The following is a 21,138-nucleotide window of genomic DNA, read 5'->3' as shown; positions in this document are numbered from 1 at the left end:
TGAGGGGTGAAGAATCCACCCGCAATGCATGAGACACAGGAGATGCAGGTATGATCCCTGAGTTGGGAAGATTGCCTGGAGAAGGAAATGGCAACCCTCTCTAGAATTCTTGCCTGAAAAATTTTATGGGCAGAGGAGCCTGGTGGGCTATATACAGTCCATAGGTTTGTATTGAGGCTATTCACATTGAGAGGATTCAGGTGCTAGATGCCTGGTATAGGGCTGCTTCAAGACTCAGAAATGATCTTAAACTGGTCAAAGTAGGGGGTAAAGCATTGAAGCCTTTTATCTATCTAGGACATTTCCATCTCTTCCCTAACTCTTTATTATTGGATTATATCTTGTATCCATCTTTAATAGTGTAGCTCAGATTTATACCTCTAACAGAAGTATAAAGACCCTTAACTAATCTCCATTCTGTGTCCTCAATGTTCCCATAGATTCTTGGGATGGTGGTGTCACTATGTCATCATCATCACCATAGTTGACATCATTATCTGATGCTAATATTTATTTAAATTACTATGTGCCAGAAATTTTGCTAAATAATTTATTTGGATTACTTCATGTAATTCTTACTATGAAATAGGTGATACAGTTATAAGTATTACAAATTTAGAGATACACATAGCACATTATTTATAACCTTTTTGACTTGCCTTCCTCTCCAAACTGTCAATTTACTGAGAGCTTGGACAATCTCTTTCATCTTGTATCTCTGCATCCCTGATAGTAAGAAGAGTGACAGTAAATATGGAATACCCAAAATATTTGAATGAATTTTGGCTGAGTCTGGGCTTCCCTTGTGGCTCAGCTGGTAAAGAATCTGCCTGCAATGCAGGAGATTTGGGTTCGACCCCTGGGTTGGAAAGCTCCCCTGGAGAAGGGAAAGGCTACCCACTCCAGTATTCTGGCCTAGAGAATTCCATGGACTGTATAGTCCATGGGGTTGCAAAGAGTCAGTTATGACTGAGCGACTTTCACTTGGTTGAATCTGGGTTGATCTAAATTCTAGATGTCGCTTGGATATCATCATTTTTAAATAATTAAAATTTTTAAATAAAATGATACTTTGATCCTTATCATGCAATCAGTACATTTTTAGAACAATAGTTTTTTTTATTAAATTCAAAAAAATATTTGTCAAATTAAAATAAAATCCCCCTTGGATTTTAGTTCTCTCTCCTGAATGTGTGTTCAATTCACATTGGATGAAAGACTGGTAATCACAGATTTCTGCTATTGGAGAAAATGGGATAAAAGACTTCTTGGCAAAATAGTCACAGTTTTTCAACTTGCAAATTAAATTATAGTGTAGATTTGCTATCTTGCCCTCATTAACTTCTTGCCCTCTTTGGCTTTCTGAACCCTCTGGGGATCAGATTTCCTGTGGCCCTGTATAACAGTCTATTGATCACCCTTTCTGCCTTGCCACCCTTACCTATCAGTACAAATTGGCCTGTGTCACTTGGAAGGGGAAGGTAATTAATTTACACTCACATTGAAATTAGATGCATTCTAAAAGGAGACAGTCACCTAGGCTCTACCATTTGGGGATGTGACTTCCTGAGTTAACATTCTAAAGTAGTAAAAGTGTGGGTAAATCTAATTTTTGTATATCTGTGTGTACTGGGATGGGAAAGATTGGAAGATTTCCTAAAATAAATTCTAGTGCTGACTTTTCTAAAATTTTTACACAGAGAGCATCCCTTCTTTATAATCAAAGCTGTTATTATGAAATAAAGTGCAGGTAATGGAACCATTTATATGTTTATAAACAAGTGTTTTTCTCTACTACTTATAGCTCTACTTTTATGCTAAATAATATACTTGAAGCACTGAATTAGTAATTTTTACAAGCAGAGTGATAGGAGACTCCAAGAAATGGGCAAGGCTGGCCTTCCAGAATGCTTGTCACTTAATGGAATACAGATAAATTAACATATAATAACATTTCCAGGAAAAGTGATATTCATTCCCAACACTGGTACAGAAGAGATGAATAACTGTAATTTTTCCGGTGGGTTTACTTCTTAATTCATTCTGATCATAGCAGTGAAAACATTTTAAGAGGATAATGGATGTACCATTCTCCAGAACCTGGTGGCAATCCTCCTAAACATTATACTTGAAATGAAATCGCTAATGTTTATAGTACTCTCTGAGAGTGATGTGGGGAGGATTTGGGCTCATTATTGAAAAGCAAAAACTTGTGCATCAGGAGTCCTTTGTTGTTTTGATCTTATACTCAAGTTATGTTTATCTCAGCAAATTCTGAGTAAACTCAGTAAACTCACAGTTTGGAGAGGAAGACAAGTCAAATATGTTTATCTCAGCAAATTCTAAATGATACTTTGTTCTTCAACTAATATGAATAGTAAGATTTGTATTCTTGGTCAACTCTTTCAGGAGGGAGGAAAATTAAATGGATAGATGGATTGTCTTAAATAAATGGTTTATTAATTTAGAGAAAAAGATATGTCACAAATAACTCTAGAATGTTTTCATTGCTAACACTCATAGATTACTTAAAGGGTGCTCAAAAAACATATTTTAAACATGAAACAATATATTAAGATCTGAGTCAGTTCAGGTGACTTTCAGGATCAATTACCTTAGGTCAGATATCTTCCTGGATGTGATAAAAAATCTGCATATAAAGGGAAGATTCAATCACCAATACATATATTTTTAAACTATATAAATCACTTCAACAGTCATTGAGCACTTGCTGTGTGCCAGGTGCATTGAGGGTAATTGAAATAAAGAAAACTTGGCGGTTGACCTTAGGCATTATTAATGTATACAAGCTGGATAAATTTTACTTGAAGGAGAGAATTCTAGGAAGCCATTTGGTATTTTAAAATAGGAGACTCAGAAACAGAATAAAGCTTATAAAGAGACTATTATTAGCTTTATGGCCATTAGAAAGGAGAAAAGTAAGTGGATATTTTGCCCAGTTTTCCTGTGATAGGTGAGCTCGATTTGAATAAGCTAATATTGTTTGAAGTTACTGAGTGGTACATTATAATCAACTTAATAAATAATGGTGTTATAATGAGATCCTTTGGCTTAATGTGATGGTTTCATCTTCTCTGAACCATTGTCATTTCCTTTGGGCCAACATAGGCTGGAAGTGACCGGATGCAGCATAGTAAATCCTGTCTAGGATTTGTGCCTAAATGTGGAGGTAAAGAAATGCTTCTTTTCAAAACCCAGATAGAACAGGGTTTGCTATCATACCTTCTAGAGGAAGAAGAAGTCAACTGATAATTTGAAGCTACTTAATCTGTTTAGCTATTCTTTGGTTTGGGGGTTCTCGTAATGCTTTAGGTAACCATATCAAACAATTCTTAGTGATCAGCTCATTCAGTGCATATACCCAACTGTATTTCTCAAGGCACATTATAGTGGTTGTACTAGTATCAGCCAAATGCTGCAGAGCCAGCCCTTCCTTACAACATTCCAGAGCCTGAGGTTGGCCTCATTGGCCAGTACAGAGTATCACATTATTTTTCTAGGGGATTTTCTCTTTGGACACCTATACTTTCCCATGATCTTGCCTTTAGGTATATTCCAGTAACATTAAATATCCTAGGGAATAGATTCTTCTTTTAAAAGTCTTATTGGTCCTACATAAAGTTTTAGGGCTTCCCAGGTGGTACTAATGGTAAAGAACTTGCCTGCTAATGCAGGAGACAGATGTGGGTTTGATCTCTGAGTTGTGAAGATCCCCTGGAGGAGGGCATGGAAACCTATTCTATTATTCTTGCCTGGAGAATCCCCATGGACAGAGAAACCAGGTGGGGTATAGTCCATAGGGTTATACAGAGTCAGACGCTACTGAAGAGGCTTAGCACGCATGCACATGGCTTTGTGGGAGAGAGGTACTGCCTAATTCCACCAATTACTGGTATTTTAAATCCTAGCAACTCATACGATTTAAAAAACCTTCCAGAGTCTTGTGTGGGATGCTTGCTGTTTTATATTGTATACTGAAGTGTCATTCATTTTACCCGCTCCAAACTAAGGTTCTCTCTAGCATAACTGATGTCTTTACCAAGGAACTGCTATGAAGTTATACAGAAAATGTTTCTCTCTTAAAAATTATAGACTGCCTCGCTGAGCACACTGCTACACTCACATACAAGGTGGAAATATTCAGAGGTCTCAAAATAGAATAATGACTAAGTAAACTGGTTGGTATACTTATTCAACTGGACATTATTCAGGCATTAAAGTCAGGGCTGTGAAGGCTATATAATTATATTAAATATGCTCGTGTTGCTAAATGACAAAAGCAGAGGCAAATCACAAACTTGTACGTATACTTATATGTTTGATATATATGTATATATTTATTCTTAGTCTCCAAGATAAATTATATAACCACTTTGCCATGCCCTTAATTTTTGGAAGGGCATTCAATCTGTTGCAACAAAGCCTAAGACTATCAAATGCACACACAGGGGCCAGAGAATGGTGCAATACACTCCTTTGCTTTTTTGCCTCAAGTCACTTTTAGGTTCATTATGAGTCTATTTGGATGTAGAACAAGGAGAGTATTCTGTCCAGGCTGCTCTCTTCTCCCCCTTCCTTAATGTCTCTTTATCTACCCTGTGGCTATTCCCTCAGGTTAGGTTCTTTCCTCTTCAGTTCAGTTCAGTCGTTCAGTTATGTCTGACTCTCTGCGACCCCATCGACTGCAGCTCGCCAGGCTTCCCTGTCCATCACCAACTCCTGGAGATTGCTCAAACTCATGTCCATTGAGTTGGTGATGCCACCCAATCATCTCATCCTCTGTTTCCCCTTCTCTTCCGGCCTTCAGTCTTTTCTAGCATCAGGGTCTTTTCCAGTGATTCAGTTCTTCACATCCATTGCCCAAAGACTGAAGTTTCAACTTCAGCATCAGTCCTTCCAATGAATATTCAGAACTGATTTCCTTTAGGATTGACTCCTTGCTGTCCAAGGGACTCTAAAGTGTCATCTACAACATCATGGTTCAAAAGCATCAATTCTTTGGTGCTCAGCTTTCTTTATAGTCCAACTCTCACATCCATACATGACTACTGGAAAAACCACAGCTTTGACTAGATAGATGTTTGTTGGCAAAGTAATGTCTCTGCTTTTTAATATGCTGTCTAGGTTGGTCATAACTTTCCTTCCAAGGAATAAACGTCTTTTAATTTCATGGCTGCAGTCACCATCTGCAGTGATTTTGGAGCCCAAGAAAATAAAGTCTGTCACTGTTTCCATTGTTTCCCCATCTATTTGCCATGAAGTGATGGGACCAGATGCCATGATCTTAGTTTTTTGAATGTAGAGTTTTAAGCCAACTTTTTCACTTTCCTCTTTCACTTTCATCAAGAGGCTCTTTAGTTCTTCTTCACTTTCTGCCATAAGGGTGGTGTTATCTGCATATCCGAGGTCATTAATATTTCTCCTGGCAATCCTGATTTCAGCTTGTTCTTTCTTCTTGGCCCTTAGAATCAAATCAGTTTGTTTTTTCATAAAGCTGTTGTGTGTGTGTGTGTGTGTGTGTGTGTGTGTGTGTGTGTGTGTGTGAATGACATAGGTCAGTCCTGCTTCACAGATAGGCAACCACAAGACAAAATGTTAGTGCTCAATCATGTCTGACACTTTGTGACCCCATGGACTGTAGCCTGCTAGGCTCCTCTATCTATGGAATTCTCCAGGGTATAATACTGGAGTGGTTGCCATTCCCTTCTCCAGGGGATCATCCCTACCCAGGGATCGAAAGCAGATTTCCGGCATTGAAAGTGAATTCTTTACCATCTGAGTCACCAGGGAAGCCCCAGGCAAAGAAACCTAAATAACTAAGATAAAGAGAACTCTTAGAATGTCATTATTCTCTTTGTCTCTCTTCTTTTATTTTTCTAATCTGGTCTGGGTCCCATAAAGATATGACCACTTATTTTTCTTTAAAATGAAGTGACACAAGAAGGAAACTTTACCTTCCTATGTACCAGAAAGGAATCTTAGCAAAATATTTATGGTGCTTTTATTAGAGTGGCATATTGCATTTCCCCTTCATAGATCACAGACTTGTCATGGCGAAGGGGCTTGTATAACACAATGAAGCTATGAGCCATGCCTTGCAGGGCTACAAAAGAAGGATGGGTCATAGAAAGTGTTCTGACAAAACGTGGTCCAGTGAGAGAGGAAATTGCAACTCACTATAGTATTCTTGTTTGGAGAACCCAAAGAACAGTATGAAAAGGCAAAAAGATATGACAGCAGAAGATGAGCTCCCCAAGTCCAAAGGTGTCTAGTATGCTACTGGGGGAGAGTGAAGGGCAGTTACTAATAGCTCCAGAAAAAACGAAGCAACTGGGCCAAAGCGGAAATGACGTTCAGTTGTGGATGTGTCTGAAAATAAAGTCTGATTCTATAAAAAACAATATTGCCTAGGAACCTGGAATGTTAGGTCTATGAATCAAGGTAAATCAGATGTCGTCAAGTGGGAAATGGAAAGATTGAACACTGATTTATTAATCAGTGAACTAAAATGGATGGGCTTGGGCAAATTTGGTCCAGATGACCATTGTATCTACTACTGTGGGCAAGAAGCTCTTAGAAAAAATGGAACAGCACTCATAGTAAACAAAAGAGTCCAAATGCAGTGCTTAGATGCAACCTCAATAACAAGAGAATGATCTCAGTTCATTTCCAAGGCAAATCATTCAGCATCATACTAATTCAAGTTTATGCCCCAACTACTGATGCAAAGAAGCTGAAGTTGATTGATTCTATGAGACCTACAACACCTTCTAGAACTAACACTGAAAAAGATGTCCTTTTCATCACAGGGGATTGGAATGCAAAAGTAGGACGTCAAGAGATGCCAGGAATAAGGCAAGTTTGGCCTTGGAGTACAAAATGAAGCAGGACAAAGGCTAGCAGAATTGTGTCAAGAGAACATGCTGGTCATAACAAGTGCCCTTTTCTAACAACCCAAGAGATGATTCTACATGTGGACACCACCAGATGGTCAATACTGAAATCAGACTGTTTATGCTCTTTGCAGCCAAAAATGGAAAAGCTCAATACTGCTGCTAAGTCACTTCAGTCATGTCCGACTCTGTGTGATGCCATAGATGGCAGCCCACCAGGCTCCCCCATCCCTGGGATTCTCCAGGCAAGAACACTGGAGTGGGTTGCCATTTCCTTCTTCAATGCATGAAAGTGAAAAGTGAAAGTGAAGTCTCTCAGTCGTGTCCGACTCTAGTGACCCCATGGACTGCAGCCTACCAGGCTCCTCTGCCCATGGGATTTTCCAGGCAAGAGTACTGGAGAGGAGTGCCATTGCCTTCTCTATACAGTGAGCAACAAAAAGACCTGGAGCTGACAGTGGCTCAGATCATGAGCTCTTTATTGCCAAATTCAGGCTTAAATTGAAGAAACTAGGGAAAACCACTAGGCCATTCATATATGATCTAAATCAAATCCCTTATGATTATAAAGTGAAAGTGACAAATAAATTCAAGGGATTAGATCTGATAGACAGATTGCCTGAAGAACCAGAGATGGAGATTCATAACAATGTACAAGAGGCAGTGACCAAAATCATCCCAAAGAAAAAGAAATGCAAGAAGGCAAAGTGGTTATCTGAGGAGGTTTTATACATAGCTGAGGAAAGAAGGGAAATGAAAGATAAGGGAGAAAGGGAAAGGTATACACAAATGAATGCAGAATTCCAGAGAATAGCAAGGAGAGATAAGAAGGCCTTTTTAAAGGAACAATGCAAAGGATAGAGAAAAACAATAGAATGGGAAAGACTAGAGATCTATCTCTTCGAGAAAATTGGAAGTATCAAGGGAACATTTCATGCAATGATGGGCATAATAAAGGACAGAAACAGTAAAGATGTAATAGAAGTGGAATAGATTAAGACAAGGCGGCAAGAATATATGGAAGAAGTATATCAAAAAGGTCTTAATGACCCAGATAACCACAATGGTGTGGTCACTCACCTAGAGCCAGATGTCCTGGAGTGTGAAGTCAAGTGGGCCTTAGGAAGCAGTACTATGAGTAAAGCTAGTGGAGATGATGGAATTCCAGCTGAGCTATTTAAAATCCTAAAAGATGATACTCTTAAAATGCTGGACTCACTATGTCAGCAAATTGGGAAAACTCAGCAATGGCCACAGGACTGGAAAAGGTCATTTTTCATTCCAATCCCCAAAAAAGGCAATGCCAAAAAATGTTCAAACTACTGTACAATTGTGCTCATTTCACATGCTATTAAGATATACTCAAAATCCTTCAAGCTAGGCTTCAGCAGTAGCTGAAATGAGAACTTCCAGATGTACAAGCTGTGCTTAGAAAAGGCAGAGAAACCAGGGATCAAATTGCCAACATTCATTGGATTATAGAGAAAGCAAGGGATTCCAGAAAAACATCTACTTCTGCTTCATTGATCACACCAAAGCCTTTGTGTGGATCACAACAGACTGTGGAAAACTCTTAAAGAAATGGAAGTACCAGCCCACATTACCTGCCTCCTGAGAAACATGTATGCAGGTCAAGAAGCAACAATTAGAACTGGACATGGGACAATGGACTAGTTCAAAATTGGAAAAGGAGTACAACAAGGCTGTATATTGTTACCCTTGTTTAACTTCTATGCAGAGTACATCATGTGAAACGCTGGGCTGGATGAATTATAAGATGGAATGAAGATTGCTAGGAGAAATATCAACAACCTCAGATATTCAGATGATACCACTCTAATGGCAGAAAATAAAGAAGAACTAAACAACCTCTTGATGAGAGTGAAACAGAAGAGTGAAAAAGATGGCTCATCTTTTTAAAACTCATCATTCAAAAAACTAATATCAGGGCATCTGGTCTCATCGCTTAATGGTAAATAGAAGGGGAAAATGTGGAGGCAGTGACAGATTTTATTTTTTAGGCTCCAAAATCACCGTGGACAGTGAGTGCAGCCATGAAATTAAAAGACTCCTGCTCCTTGGAAGGAAAGTTATGACAAACATAGTGTATTAAAAAGCAGAGACATAATTTTGCTGACAAAGGTTTGTATAGTCAAAAGTATGATTTTTCCATTAGTCATGTATGGATGTGAGAGTTGAACCACAAAACTGAGCACTGAAGAATTGCTGCTTTCAAACTTGGTCCTGTAGAAGACTCTTGAGAGTCCCTTGAACAGCAAAGAGATCAAACCAGTCAATCCTGAAAGAATTCAACACTGAAGATTCATTGGAAGGACTGATGCTGAAGCTGAAGCTCTAATACTTTGGGTACCTGTTGTGAAGAGACAACTCATTGGGAAAGACTCTGATGCTGGACAAAATTGAAGGCAAAAGGAGAAGAGGGTGGCAGAGGATGAGATGTTTAGCTATTATCACCAACCCAGTGGAACATAAATTTGAGCAAACTCTGGGAGACTGTGGAGGACAGAGAAGCCTGGTGTGCATATTCCATGTGTCCTAAAGAGTGGGACACAACCTAGTGACTGGACAACAACAGCAATATTGCATTTCGTTTTTTCCATTTTGTTTCTAATTTCCAATGCGCATATAACAGGCTATCATACTTTTGTAGTATAATAAATTATGAAAACAGTAGGGGAAGACACCAGTTATTTTATTGATTAGGAAGATGGATTCCATTTGAGGTGAGATGTCCAAGAAAAATTAGTGAGTAGCAGAACCAGGACTAACACCAGGGACGAACTCATACTGGTGGCAAGCAGATAAGCATGATGATACACCTAAATTCTTAACATGGGCCCATCATCTTCTGACTGCATTACTAGAGAAGTCTTTTCATTTCTTGGAGCCTCAATTTCCTCATTTATAAGATGGGGGTAACTGGTTGGATTGTAATTTCCATGGGCTTTACACATGCTAGCACATGTGAAATATGTAGCACCACAAAACAGAGGAGGCCTGAAGTGGCAGCTTTCCTCTCCTGGTTGCTCATCAGCATCTGTTCTGTCAGTGATGCCAACATGCAGAAGCTGATTAAGTACATGATGACTTTTATTGACGAAGTCAAGGAGGAAGCAGAATAGACAGGAAAGCAAAAGAAGAGTTCAACATTGAGAAAGATCAGCTTGTGCAAGCGTAAAGAATGAAGATTATGGAATATTATGAGAAGAAAGAAAAGCAGATTGAGCAGAAGAGGAAAATTCAGATGTCCAGTCTGATGAGTCACGTGAGGCTCAAAATCGTCAGACTGAAAGATGGATGATCTTGTCACAAACCTAAAGACACTGACTCAGCAGAATGGTAAAAGATAGAGCCAGGTGCCAACTGCTGCTGAATGGCCTGATCCTCCTTGGCTTGTACCAGTTGTTGGAGCCCTGAATGGTCATTTTTGCAGAAAAACAAGATTTCCTGCTGGTGAAGGCAGCAGTGCAAAAGCAATGTCTGTGTAAAAAATCACCACCAGAAGAGATGTTAATGTCTACAATGATCCGAAGGCCTACCTGCCTGAGGAAATAGCTGGCAAGGTTGCAATCTATAGTAGGGATTGCAAAATCAATGTTCCCAATATCCTCAAAAGCTGGCTGGACCTCATTGTCTAGCAGATGATGCCAGAAGTATAGGGAACCTTGTTTGGTGCAAATGCCAACAGGAAGTGTTTGGACTATGCCTACGGGAGGTAGTGTCCATCTACTGCTGTGACATGGATGCTTCTGACATTTGAAGAAACAAGATGACCTCTGTAATTTCCTCTTTGCTGTTCTCATATTCTGTATTTATTGGTGGATAGAAGGAAATGGCAACCCACTCAAGTATTCTTTCCTGGAGAATTCCATGGATAGAGGACCCTGGCAGGCTACAGTCCATGGGGTTGCAAAAGAGCAGACACAACTGAGTGACTGAACAACAACAACCCTTCTGTAGGTAATACCCCTGGCTGATTGGTAACAATGGGAGAGTTTTACTTAATATGATCAGGAAACTTTCCTCTAGCATATCTGAGATTTCAGCTTCCTGCTGGCTCTGCAGTAAGAAGGCAAGGGGTCAGATGGTGGGTGCATGAATGTCTCTGAGTCTCCTGTTCTCCTCTGGTCCAGTGTCTAGCCTGGAAGCGCCAGTATATGGTGGGCTCTGGTGGAGTCAGGTCTTTGCTCTTTGGGCTTGAATTGCATGTGAGGCCACATTCCTTCCAGCAGTAGCTGCTTCACTGTTACCTGTTTTGGCCTATAAATGTTTGTAGTGTGATTTAAGATCTACACCATGAATATGCTTTATTTATTAAAACAAAATGCATACCTGGAAAAAAGTATGTAGCTGTCACATAATGGGTAACCAATAAATGCCATTTCCCTTCTTTCCAATTGCTCCATTGCTTGTTATCAGTTCAGTTCAGTCGCTCAGTCGGGTCCGACTCTTTGTGACCCCATGAATCGCAGCACCCAGGCCTCCCTGTCCATCACCAACTCCCGGAGTTCACCCAGACTCACGTCCATCGAGTCAGTGATGCCATCCAGCCGTCTCATCCTCTGTCGTCCCCTTCTCCTCCTGCCCCCAATCCCTCCCAGCATCAGAGTCTTTTCCAATGAGTCAACTCTTCGCATGAGGTGGCCAAAGTACTGGAGTTTCAGCTTCAGCATCATTCCTTCCAAAGAAATCCCAGGGCTGATCTCCTTCAGAATGGACTGGTTGGATCTCCTTCAGAATGGACTGGTTAGATCTCCTTGCAGTCCAAGGGACTCTCGAGTCTCCTCCAACACCACAGTTCAAAAGCATCAATTCTTCGGCACTCAGCCTTCTTCACAGTCCAACTCTCACATCCATACATGACCACAGGAAAAACCATAGCCTTGACTAGACGGACCTTTGTTGGCAAAATAATGTTTCTGCTTTTGAATATGCTATCTAGGTTGGTCATAACTTTCCTTCCAAGGAGTAAGCATCTTTTAATTTCATGGCTGCAGTCACCATCTGCAGTGACTTTGGAGCCCAAAAAATAAAGTCTGACACTGTTTCCCCATCTATTTCCCATGACGTGATGGGACCAGATGCCATGATCTTTGTTTTCTGAATGTTGAGCTTTAAGCCAACTTTTTCACTCTCTACTTTCACTTTCATCAAAAGGCTTTTTAGTTCCTCTTCACTTACTGCCATAAGGGTGGTGTCATCTGCATATCTGAGGTTATTGATATTTCTCCCGGAAATCTTGATTCCAGCTTGTGCTTCTTCCAGTCCAGTGTTTCTCATGATGTACTCTGCATATAAGTTAAATAAACAGGATGACAATATACAGCCTTGATGTACTCCTTTTCCTTTTGGAACCAGTCTGTTATTCCATGTCCAGTTCTAACTGTTGCTTCCTGACCTGCATACAGATGGTCAGGTGGTCTGGTATTCCCATCTCTTTCAGAATTTTCCACAATTTATTGTGATCCACACAGTCAAAGGCTTTGGCATAGTCAATAAAGCAGAAATAGATGTTTTTCTGGAACTCTCTTGCTTTTTTGATGATCCAGCAGATGTTGGCAATTTGATCTCTGGTTCCTCTGCCTTTTCTAAAACCAGCTTGAACATCAGGAAGTTCACGGTTCATGTATTGCTGAAGCCTGGCTTGGAGAATTTTGAGCATTACTTTACTAGTGTGTGAGATGAGTGCAATTGTGCGGTAGTTTGAGCATTCTTTGGCATTGCCTTTCTTTGGGATTGGAATGAACACTGACCTTTTCCAGTCCTGTGGCCACTGCTGAGTTTTCTAAATTTGCTGGCATATTGAGTGCAGCACTTTCACAGCATCATCTTTCAGGATTTGAAATAGCTCAACTGGGATTCCATCACCTCCACTAGCTTTGTTCTTAGTGATGCTTCCTAAGGCTACTGGACTTCACATTCCAGGATGTCTGGCTCTAGGTCAGTGATCACATCATCATGATTATCTGGGTCATGAAGATCTTTTTTGTACAGTTTTTCTGTGTATTCTTGCCACCTCTTCTTAATATCTTTTGCTTCTATTAGGTCCATACCATTTCTTTCCTTTATCGAGCCCATCTTTGCATGAAATGTTCCCTTGGTATCTCTAATTTTCTTGAAGAGATCTCTAGTCTTTCCCATTCTGTTGTTTTCCTCTATTTCTTTGCATTGATCACTGAAGAAGGCTTTCTTATCTCTTCTTGCTATTCTTTGAAACTCTGCATTCAGATGCTTATATCTTTCCTTTTCTCCTTAGAAATGTACCCGCCAGTATCTTCTTTTGAGTTACTCTAATATCATATGCTTTTTACACTTATATATTAATACAATACCTTGTATTGTTCATATGTTGATGTCTTAACCGCTAGTACCACAGAATGTGACTATATTTGAGATGGGGCCTTTGAAGAAGTAAAGTTAAAATGAGGTCTTTAGGGTGGGTCCTAATCCAGTCTGACTGGTATCCCTATAAGAAGGGGATGTTTGGGTAAATGGAGATACACCAGGGATGCATGTGCAATGAAGAAAGACGCTATGAAGATGCAGAGAGGTTGGCTTGCCACTTGCAAGCTGAGGAGAGGACTTCGAGGCCTCAAGAAAAACCTAACCTGCGGATATCTTGTTCTTAGACTTCTAGCCTCCAGAGCTGTGAGGAAATAAATTTCTATTGTTTAAGCCACATAGTTCGTGATATTTTGTTATGGAAGCCCTAGCAAAGTACTACCTCTTCCATCTTTAAATAGAAGCTAAGCTGCTCGAGGGCAAACTGTATTGTACTCCTTTGTAATCAGAGCAGATGATCAACAGTTTCTTGATGAATACTATGATTTTTATGTAGAATAGATTTTTATTAAGGATATTACTTGAATTTGTTTTGTATTTCTTTTATGTCTCCCATGGAGGCCCAGCTATTGAGGTTACAAACAACTGTAATATAATAATGAGGATTATATATAATCTTTTTTTTTCCTGTTGCAAATAGCAACTAGAATTGTCCTTTTTATGAAGTCATAGGAGTAAATGCAATTAAGGCTGAAAAGATTATTCCTTGTTGCCTGTCTAGACATAGGAAGAGAGAATTAAATCTTCAAATGTAATTTCTGAAATTAAGATTAATGACCAGTAGTACATGATTCCCTTATATGTTCATGACCTCATGTTGTTTGAGACTAAATGTGGGGGCTTCCCACCGTCTTTGTATTAATGAATATGATTGAATTATTTTAAATATAGCTAGACTATAGCATTAACTTGTCTGTGTTTGAAGTTGCCTTGTATTTTTCAGAGGATCAAAAACAGGCAATCATAAAAGAGAAAGTCAAAGAGCTTTTTACTGAATTTTAAAAATTACATTTAATTCTCATTTTCTGGATTATGAGGAATGTGGGAGAAAATGAATTATCTTAGTTAATTTATGGAAGGGACATCAAGAGATAAAAAAAAATTTGTAGATTTTCAATGTTTGCCAAGTGTAAGAGTTTAAAGGGGGATTTAGTGATAAACGAGAAATCTTATGAACAGTATGGTAGCAAGTTTATTACTGGGAAAAATGCAGAAAATAGTTTTTAAGGAAGTGGAGGGGGCTTCCTCCACTTGTTTTTGAACCAACATGATCTTTGTGTTTTTCCTCATGACTCAGACGGTAAAGCGTCTGTCTGCAATGCAGAAGACCTGGGTTCGATCCCTGGGTTGGAAAGATCCCCTGGAGAAGGAAATTGCAGCTCACTCCAGTATACTTGCCTGGAAAATCCCATGGACAGTGGAGCCTGGTAGGCTACCGTCCATGGGGTCGCAAAGAGTCTGACACGACTGAGAGACTTCACTTTCACTTTTCAGCACATATATGTTTACATACACATAGGGAATGTTTTTCTAATGTCTTGTCATTGTCATTACCTGCTGAGTAATGTTCGGATGTTAATTAAAGCTTATGGCACTCATTCAGACATCTGTAGATAAAAGGCATTAGAATAGATGATCTAGAAAAATTAACATACTTTTAAATTCTAGGATTCTCTCTGTAGTATATCTGGATATATAGGAAAAAAGGGAGAGGATGAAAGCGATTTGTACTTGTTCTGTGAGTCTCCTAAAGACAGTCTTTGCCACGGGGCATTGACTGGCTTCTGAGTTCAAACACCAAGCCCTGTGCTTTAAGACCATGGGGTACTATTCACTGCTGAATCTCCAGAACTAGAAGAATGCCTGCAACATAAAAGACAGTCAAAATACTTGTTGGAAGAAGGAGTAGATTAATGTTTCTATTGCTGTTTTGAATATAATCTTTCTATTTTAGGGTAACCTGCCTGTATTTTTCAGAGTTATGTTGACATATGTCCACTCAGTTATTAGACATCTGGATTAGAGGACTAGAGAATTAGAGAAAGATAATCACATGTTGCTGCTAAAGTAAAGCAAAAGTAGCAGCAAAATTTTAAATAATGTTTTCTTCTGACATAGAAAAACAATAAAGTTTGCTTTATTTCTACCTCTTCCTTTTTTGTGTTTTGTTCTTTTTTTTGTTGTTGTTGTTATTAGGAGAAATATGTATTTTCTGAAACTCCAGAATGAGCATCTTACGTGAGGGCAGGGGACACTGTCTGTTTTTTTTTCATGGACCTAGCAATACTGAGTCACAAAAGTGTTTATTTAATTTTTATTTATATTTAGTATGGGGCTGCAGGAAGCTCCCTGGGCCAACTCTACTACCTGTGAGCATGGAGCTCACGGGGGCTGTCAGCGGGAGCAAGGAGAATGTGAGGAGCAGGGAGGGCGCCGAGGTGGGGGCTGTGATCATGGTCAGGATAGAAGCTGTGGATCAGAGAGACAGAGCTGAGGAGTATCCTCCCTTCGAAGGCTTGAATGGAGCTGCAGGGAGAGGTCCTGGAGTGGCATCTCTCCAGGCCTCTACTACCTCCTGGCTCTGTGACCTTGTGCAAGTTTCAGGGCTTCAGTTTTCTCACCTTAGCCTCAGCTGAGGATCTTTAAAAGTGCTAGTACTTGAGCCCCACCCCAGAAGGTCTAATGTTACTGGGATGTGCCCGAGTGTTGAGGACCTGAAAGCTCCCCTATTGATGCTTCTGTGCAGCCAGGGCTGGGCACAAAAGTATTGAATGGATGAATGGATGCTGAAAATGGTAAATGGTTGCAAAAGTCATGGTATTTGGCTCAATGTTCATTAGAAGTGGGCAAAGGTAGTCTGGAAAGAAGGGAGTGAAGCATGCTGCTGCTGCTGCTGCTAAGTTGCTTCAGTCGTGTCCGACTCTGTGTGACCCCATAGACAGCAGCCCACTAGGCTCCCCCGTCCCTGGGATTCTCCAGGCAAGAACACTGGAGTGGGTTGCCATTTCCTTCCCCAATGCATGAAAGTGAAAAGTGAAAGTGAAGTCGCTTAGTTGTGTCCAACTCTTCACGACCCCATGGACTGCAGCTACCAGGCTCCTCTGTCCATGGGATTTTCCAGGCAAGAGTACTGGAGTGGGGTGCCATTGCCTTCTCCGTGAAGCATGCATATATATATATATATATATATATATATATATATATATATATATATTTATAGAAAAATCAGAGAAATATACTGATACTTCTGTTTTAACAAAACATAAAAGCTCTGTTAAGTCTGTTGATTTTCTCGGTCAAGTTCAAGGGAAGATTCTTGAGTGAAAAAAGACAAAATCAAAAATATTGAAACACCTGGCCATTATTTTGAAAAGGCTTGGTGACTTTATAAGAGAGAATATTCTAAATATTAGCCATATGGCAAGAAAGAATTAGAGAAAACTGAGTTGTCTTGTAGTATGACTTGTCTCAAATAGTCTTCTAGCAGGTAGCTTATCATTATCCTACTCTCCAAGTCATTATGGCAGCATTTCTCTGTGTGTCTGAGTTTGGTGTACACTTTCTGTGACTTAGGAGTCTAATGTCACCGAAAAACTCTGTAAGGACAATCATCAGCATGGGAATCAGCCCATCATTCTGACTCAATAGAGATAAAGAGGAAATCAGCTGTCTAATGAAGCTCCTTCTCTGCCCCCTGCCATTGTAAAAAATAGCAGCTACAGTATTTCATTATGAAATCCGTGTGCTTCACTTCTCACCCTTCCTTGGTTTGAGAATCAAAGGCCATTTCTGTCAGATCTCACCCTTGGAGTTCTCATCGTCACTCATGACTTCAACTATCACCTCTACGAAGGTATCTCCCCAAATCTGTATTGCAAGTCCCACTCCCTCAGCCCTTGCTACAATCCTGCCTCCTAATGAAACAAGTTTTATTTCTTAATTTAGACAACTTTGACCTTATAGTTGCATGTTTTAATAGAGTCAGAATCACAATATTTTATTCTGCTTTTTCCTCGAAAATTAAATCATTAAACCTTATGGACTGGACTTTTATATTTTTCTTCTTAACAGATATGCTGCAGGGACTGAAACAATTTTTTTTTTTTAGGATTAGGGAATGTCAGAGCTATTTGCTGCCTTCCTTTTTTATTTTCTGAACAAAAGCACTGAGTAAGTGTGACATGTATATCACTTTAAAGTTGAGACTGCAGAATAAAATTTAAGAGATTTATTCTCTCCTCGAATTTGACTCTGAAAATAACTTGTACTAACATCAGGAACCGTGCATCCTCATCTTTGTAATTGCATGGTTCCCACAGTCAAATTAAAGACACAGAAGTGATTGCAATAGAAAAAAATATTTAAAGAATGCAGTAACTCTGTATTAAGACTGTTCAGTAATTAATACATTCAAAGTTTATATTCAAAGAGTATGTTTTTTGATTAAGTATGTCTAGGCACTATTTGTACATCTCAGAAAACCTTGAATATATGTGTCTCTGAAATTCTTACATTTTACAAACTACAACTTAGTCATTCTAGTCTTATATCAACACTTACTGAGATATCTCCATGACTTACCCAAGTCCCAGATTTGAAATAAAATTTCATCTATCCATCTACAATATATAAATTAATTTTGTTTTTAAATAATTTATTTATTTTTGGCTGTGCTGGGTCTTTGTTGTTGTCGGGCTTTTTCTGGTTGTGGTGAGCAGCAGCTACTCTCTAAGTGAAGTGCACAGGCTTCTCATTGTGGCGGCTTCTGTTGTTGTGGGCATGGGGCAGGGGCTCTCGGGCACGCGGGCCTCCATAGCTGCGGCACATGGGCTCAGTAGTTGCAGCTCCCAGTCTCTAGAGCACCAGCTCAGTGGCTGTGGCTCATAGTTGCTCTGCGGCATTATGGGATCTTCCTGGATCAGGGATTGAACTGAAGTCTTCTGCATTGTTGACAGGTGAATTTTTTATCACTGAGCCAGCAGGGAAGCCCCCAGATATATACATTTAAAATGATATATGATCCATGGTGCTGAAAGTTTACTCCAGCAGGGAATACCTTTCTTCTGAACAGGACTTTATCATTTACAAGGTGCTTATCTCCACCACACCTATTAATCCTCCATTAGACAGAGGAGCCTGGAAGGCTGCAGTCCATGGGGTTGCTAGGAGTCGGACACGACTGAGGGACTTCACTTTCACTTTTCACTTTCATGCATTGGAGAAGGAAATGGCAACCCACTCCAGTGTTCTTGCCTGGAGAATCCCAGGGACGGGAAGCCTAGTGGGCTGCCATCTCTGGGGTCCCACAAAGTCAGACACGATGGAAGCGACTTAGCAGCAGCAGCAGCAGCAGCAGCAGTAGCAGCCTCATAGTAATACTGATAAAGGAAAGCCATGAATTTGCCTTTCTAGGCTTAAATATTCTAGAAATGGATTTCCTTGTCGATAGCCATATAAAGGAGATCTTCTTCATCACCATCTCTATACCATAAGCATTCAGATTCTGGATTTATTTTTGTCTAATTGCATGGTTCCTCTCTACTTACTATTCTATTTCTTTATGCACTCTGGTGTCTCTTCATGAGGTATCTGCATTACATCTATGTAGAATGAGTACTTCTTGCCTCATGGTTTCTTGCCATGTAGTTTGACCCTTATTACCATCAGAAACTTATAAAACTTGCCTATGGTTTAGCTGAAAAACTTACAGACTTCACCCATCAAATATATATTTTTAAAGTATTATATTTGGAAACAAAAATTATTAAAATATATTAAAACTGATTTTAGAATAATTTCATGAAGATGTTTGACAACAATGTTTGGCAATTTACCCAGGGAGAGACCAAAGTGAAGAATTCCTCCACACTGCTTTCTTTGGAACCTTAGATTTTCCCTCTTGTGCTATATTTAGATGTGTAGAATGTCTAATTTTCTGCCGTTGTGCCTCCTTGTGCTTCTAGTGCTTATCATAACCAGCTAGAGTGTTAGGGCAAAGCGTGAAGAAAATCTTACGTTCTTACCTGGGTAAGCCAGCTTACAGCAGTATGTGGACCCTCTGTGCTGGGTCCCTCTCATTCTTTTTTTCATTCATGTGTTTCTGACATAGCAAAAAAAGAAGTCAACAAACTGTCTTCTCAGTAAAGTGGTTCTAAAAACTTAAAAGTTGTTTACTAATTCAGCAAGACTTGAGATGTCAATGATATAACCAGATTAATCAGATGGTAACAAATGCCAATTAAATTTAAATAAATTCAGTACAGTTCCACTCAAGGCAGGCCAATCCAATATAATTCAATTCATTTCAAGCATATCTGAGTGTACAAGCATAAATAAAATGCACTCACTGTGTACATTCTAACAGTGAGAGTAAGCATACAAACAAAATAAATTGCAATGTTCAATAAGTAGAATAATGAAATTATGCACACTATCCTGAAGGACTTGAAAGATGCCCAGGATGTCAGAGTGGGGTCAACTTTAGACAGAGGGAAGACCATTGGATACCTTGGTCCATTCCCTATGACCTTGGATAGGCTCTTATGCATATAATAATGATCTTAGCTATTTTCACACAAATACTTTTCACTTCAATTATTTTATGAAACATGAATGTTTTACTACAAATATATTAAAAACAAATGCATAAACCAAAAGATAAATGGCTTTGACTTGAGATTCTATACTGTGATATGAACAGTTTTGGATTTGTGAAATGTGGTGAACTTGGTTTTAACCATCATTTAAAAAGATAGCAAGGATATAGTGGGAAATAGGAAAAATACAAAATGCATATGAATTGAGAGGTTGTTTAATTTCCCATTCTAACACCAAGAGACTTCCTTGGTGGCTCAAATGGTAAAGAATCCACCTGCAATGTGGGAGACCTAGGTTTATCCCTGGAGGAGGGCGTGGCAACCCACTTCAGTATTCTGGCCTGGAGAATCCCCATGGACAGAGGAACTGTCCGGGCTACAGTCCATGGGATGGAAAAGAGTCAGACATCGCTGAGTGACTGAGCACAACAGCACCAAGAAGCCTTTGATTTAGATTATATTACAAATCTGCTGAGGGTTTAAAATTTCTTGTGTGTAAACAGGAAAATGTTATCAAGGAAATCTCTGTGGTCTCTGCTGGCTCTTAAAGCATTCTCTGATTCTACAGGATGATCGGGCCAGTGCAAATATCCCAAGGGATGCAGAATGAGGAATGGAATGAGTACAGTCTTTGCAGCCAGCAGAGCTCAGACTGAACCCTGGCTGAACTTCATCCGGTTGAATGATGTAGGGCACATGGGCATCACTTCATTAGTAATTCTCGTTTGTAGAACACCTATTTTATAACACTGTGAGGATTAATACAATAACATGATCAAAATACTGCAGAGCTCTTGGCACATACTAGGTACTTAAATGTTAATTTCTGTTTACATCTTCTTTTGTTCTGATTAACAGAAACAAGTCAATCTCTTTTACAGGGAGCCTCAAATATTCAGGCGTTAATGTTCCATTATTCTCAGAATCATAGGTTGTCTGAGAATATGTACTATGGCCAAGACATGATAGATCAAGTGAAGCAGAGAAATGGATTAAGGTATCATGTAGCCAAGATATTTGATAGCAGTGTTGTTGTTTTCTTTAAAGAGAAAGTCATTTAACAAACTCATGCCATAGTGGCCTTGCTGCTTTTCTATCTCTCATGATCTTTCAGTTGTGCCTGATTATTCGCTGATACCATGCAGCCTGACTAGTCAGCACATTTGCTGATAAAGGGACACTGCTTACATAATATTTCTCTTGCATTTCACTTCACAGCCAAGATTTATTAACTTTGTTGGTAGGAGTCTTCATATGAAAACTTG

At 39.5% G+C, this 21,138-nt stretch overlaps 1 pseudogene; it reads left to right on the top strand.

Moving 5' to 3' along the window:
* The first annotated feature begins 9,844 nt into the window (after positions 1–9,844).
* Positions 9,845–10,654, top strand: LOC113897926 (annotated as a pseudogene).
* Positions 10,655–21,138: the final 10,484 nt, after the last annotated feature.

Source organism: Bos indicus x Bos taurus, chromosome 8, assembly GCF_003369695.1.
Source record: "Bos indicus x Bos taurus breed Angus x Brahman F1 hybrid chromosome 8, Bos_hybrid_MaternalHap_v2.0, whole genome shotgun sequence".
NCBI classification, from domain to species: domain Eukaryota; kingdom Metazoa; phylum Chordata; class Mammalia; order Artiodactyla; family Bovidae; genus Bos; species Bos indicus x Bos taurus.
Note: the sequence above shows the minus strand (reverse complement) of the source record. Positions and strands in the feature narration are given on the sequence as shown.